Below are 4,278 nucleotides of genomic sequence, written 5' to 3' on the forward strand. Positions count from 1 at the left end.
TGCATACACAAAGAGTGCAATGTGCACCACCGGAAGGATGGACATATTTGAAACTCGGACTTAGGGGGGGAGGGGGAGCAAGGGCAACATATGTAACCTAACGTCTGTACCCCCATAATATGCTGAAATAAAAAAAAAAAAAAAGAATCCACTTAGGAGACGAAGTTGAAAAGATCACTTGAGCCCAGGAGTTCAAGACCAGCCTGGGCAACATAGCAAGACCCCAGGTCTAAATAAATAAATGAAATAAAAAATCCACAGGTTCATAAAAAAATAAATAAAAATAAAGAGCTGGTTCTTTTAGCAAATCGGTTTTTCCTACTCTGACAGCTTTCATTTGCTCACCAAGCTTAGTTACACCCAAATTGTTGACTGTTTTTGTTACTAAATGCTTTTCTTCTGTCTTCTAAAGAGATTTTTTTTTTTTCACCTGCAACTTGACCATAGAAACCCTTGGGAACCTGGCCCTACTCTCAAGAAAGTGCTTGGTGATTGGATGAGGAAGAATGAAAGTAGGAGAAAAAAAGGGCTGCTAAGGCTTTGGCCTGGAAGACTGTAGATAGCAATGCCTTTCTCTGAGGCAGAAAACGAAGGCAGAGGAATAAATTTGGCAAATAATGTAGTTTTTCCACAGAGGTTGCACTAATTTGCAGTCCCACCAGCAGTGTAAAAGTGTTCCTGTCTCTCCACATCCTCGCCAACATTTGTTGTTTTGTGTAATCTCACCAGTGTTAGGTGATACCTCATTGTGGTTTTGATTTGCATTTCTCTAATGATTAGAGATGTTGAGCATTTTTTTATATGTTTGCTGGCCATTATTCTGTCTTCTTTTGAAAAGTTTCTGTTCATTTCCCTTGCCCATTTGTTGATGAGGTTACCTCAGAGAGCTAAAAATAGAAATACCATTTGATCCAGCAATAGCACTATTAGGCATCTACCCAAAAGAGCACAAAACATTCTATGATAAAGACATCTGCACCTGAATGTTTATGGCAGCACAATTCACTATTGCAAGAATGTGGAAACAACCCAAGTGCCCGTCAATCCATGAGTGGATTATCAAAATTTGGTATATGTTCACAATGGAATATTACTCAATCATAAGAAACGATAGTGATCTAACACCACTTACACTTTCCTGGATTAAACTTAAGCCCATTATCCAAAGTGGGACACCACAAGAGCAGAAGAACGGGATCCATTTGTACTCACCATCAAATTGGTACTAACTTATCAACACTAGGTTGATCACATGGCAGAAATACTCTCTAGGGATTAGGGGGATGGGGGGCAAATCTACAACTAAAGGACACGGGGAGCACTAAAGGGAGGGAAGGGCATGCTTTTAACCCATATTTGGGTGAGGTAAAGACATAAAGTGTAACTATAATGTTTGTACCCTCACAAAACCCTGGAATAATAAAAAAAAAATGTAGTTTTTGACTTAAAGGGAAACACTGAAATGGAGCTCTCTGGTTGAAAATTGGATATAAATCTCTGTAGGCTAAGTTCATTTCGGGACATTGGAACTTAATTTTCAAAAATAACACACATACTAAATAAAATTATTAAGAGTAATTGGGATAATTTCCTTAAATTCAGATGCTAAGAATGACTGTTTTGGAGATAGGCTGTCACTCTGTTGCCCAAGCTAGAGTGGCATCGTCATAGCTCACTGCAGCCTCAAACTCCTGAGCTTGAGTGATCCAACTGCCTCACCCTCCTGAGTAGCCAGGACTTCAGTTGTGTGCCTCCATGCCCAGTTAATTTTGTTTTGTTTGCTTTGTGCAGAGAGGAGGTCTCAGTATGTTTCTCAGGCTGGTCTTGAACTCCTGGCCTCAAGCAATCCTCCTTCCTCAGCCTTCCAAAGTGCTGGGATTACAGGCATGAGCCACAATGCCCAGCCAAATATCACATTTTTTAAGTGATTACTTTCACAAAGTGACTTCAAGTTTTTGGTTTTAGCAAATGACACATCATGTAAAATAAAGCTATTAAATGGAAACATTTAAAACTGTTGTCATCACAGCATAAAGAAAGTAATTGAAGCCATCTTATAGAAGTGACTGCCTTGAGAACTTATGTATAATAAAGGGGACTGGGTAGGAAAGAATTTGAAGACTAGTGAGTTTTAAGTGGCATTAAGTTAAGCCTGCAAATGTGAGCAGTGGAAGACAAGGGACCTGAGTATCAATCAGGAATGGCTGATCAGGTGACTCTCAGAATGGGGATGACAGCTGCTTCTCGCTTCTGAAATGGCGGCACCTAGCACAGTGCCTGGTCAATAGGCACTCGCTGTGTAATACCCTAAGGAACAGTCAAACATTTCCAGGAGAAAAGAAAAGCTACAGAGGCCTTCTTTCCCCAAACATTTGGCTCAGAAGAGAGATATGGTAGTAATTAAGGAAAGTACATGATTAAGGAGGCTTTTTTTATCCCAAGATGAAAAATAAACTTGAGTACACTTTTATGTGAAATGGTAAGAGCCAATGGGGAAAACAAATTTCTGAAGTTAGAGGAGAAAAGAGAATTAATGGCATGAGGGCCCCAGGAAGGCAGAAGTGGATGCAATTTAGAGTAAGGATAGATTAGCTTTGGACAGATACACAAGCAAGGAGGGAGAAAGGACTAATTTGGCTGTAGAGACATTTCTGGTAGAGGTGAAGATTAGGAACAGCTCTCTTAAAGATCTCTATCTTTTTTTATTTTAATAGACTTCTGCTTGGGAAACTACTCTGGGAAAGAGGAAATGACGTATAGAAGTCTACACTTCAGAAGAGCTCAGTACATCTAACAAAAACCAAATAATGTCTTCCCTCAGAGGTGGGTAAATTGAATAGAAATTTGAACAAAATTGAGCAGCTCAAGTATAAATATTAATAGGTATATCACAAAATTAGAAGGTGGGACTGGAGGGCAAGGCGCCTGACTGGAGACACCGTTTGCCGGAGCATCCAAGAGGTAAGGAAGAGTTTCAGAAAAAGGAGAGGGGAAATGGACACAACTCAGGTATAGTTCGAAGGAAGAAGTGCCAGAGACAGCTGGGAACTTCACAGAGGGAAACTGGGAAGCAGAGCAAGAAAAGGAAGAAGAAGAAAAGATATCAGTGAGGATCAAACCGAGAGAGGTTCAGAGCCCAGTGAAGGTGTAAGGGGGGGGATTCTGTTTCTCCTTCCCACCCACCTTCAGTAATCAGTGGGCTGCTGAGTTGTTTGTAAGCTTTTCTACCCTTGTGGGCCCAAGCACGGCAGCAATCCCTGAACTGTATGGAGAGCTAGCATGATCCCATAGGTTGGACATTCCGTGCAGGCTTCCTTCCTGGAGGAGGACTAGAGGAGCTGGGGTCCCAGGTATCTTCTATTCAGACTCTTTTCCTCTCCCCTACCCACTGCAGCCAGAAGGGCAGATTGAGGTTTGGGGGAGTGGCCTCCTCTTATCAGCTCAAGCATCCTCCAGTCTGAGGTTTCCACAGAGGGTGGGGCTCAAAAGTTTCCCTCTGAGGACCTGCAGTGGACATAGGGGTGCCCAGTCTGGGAGCTCACAGCATGCTGGTACACCCCAGAGATGCATGTCAGTGGGCCTCACATGCAGGCCAGATCCCATGCCCTGAGGACTTGAGTGGGTTGCTAGGAGGCAGGAGGGAGGAGGGAGAGATTTGAGAGCTTGACTCAGGAGGCCAGGGAGCCCACATGGGCTGAACTGATGGGAGAGTACAGTGTGCGTCTGACCCACATCTTTGGGTGAAGCACCCATCCCACCACAGAAAAGCCATGCTGTCAGACCAGGGCAGTACCCCAGTGCGAAGTTCCCAGCCTGCAGCACCATTGCTGCCAAGCATGATGTGTCTAGGCAGCTGTTGGTAAACAGATACTGAAGGGAGATTCTCAGGGCAGGGGTAGCAATAGAGGGCCAGAGCTGACTCCAAGAGCCAGTCTGTGCATTACAGATGGCCCCTCCCCAGTGAGCAGTCTTTCCAGTTTAAAGAGGCTGCTTCAGCCCCTCTCCCAGGAGCTTTTCTCATGGGCCTGGGAAATGAACTTTGAGTCCTGCCTAGACTTTGCAGAGCCTTCCAGGCTTGCTCATCCTAAAACCAACCCAGCTTTGCTCCTCCACCCACCTCTGCCATGGTGGAGAACAAACAATACCCTGGAAGCTATAGGGCTCCTCCCACTGCCTGGGGCATTCAAGTGGTTCTCCTAAGGGGCTAGAGCCTGTAACACACAAAAGACCATCTCCACAATTGGCTCTTTCCTGCAAGCATCAATCACTGACTGGGAG

This window comes from Propithecus coquereli, unplaced genomic scaffold (assembly GCF_000956105.1).
Source record: "Propithecus coquereli isolate 6110/MARCELLA unplaced genomic scaffold, Pcoq_1.0 Scaffold340, whole genome shotgun sequence".
Classification (NCBI taxonomy): domain Eukaryota; kingdom Metazoa; phylum Chordata; class Mammalia; order Primates; family Indriidae; genus Propithecus; species Propithecus coquereli.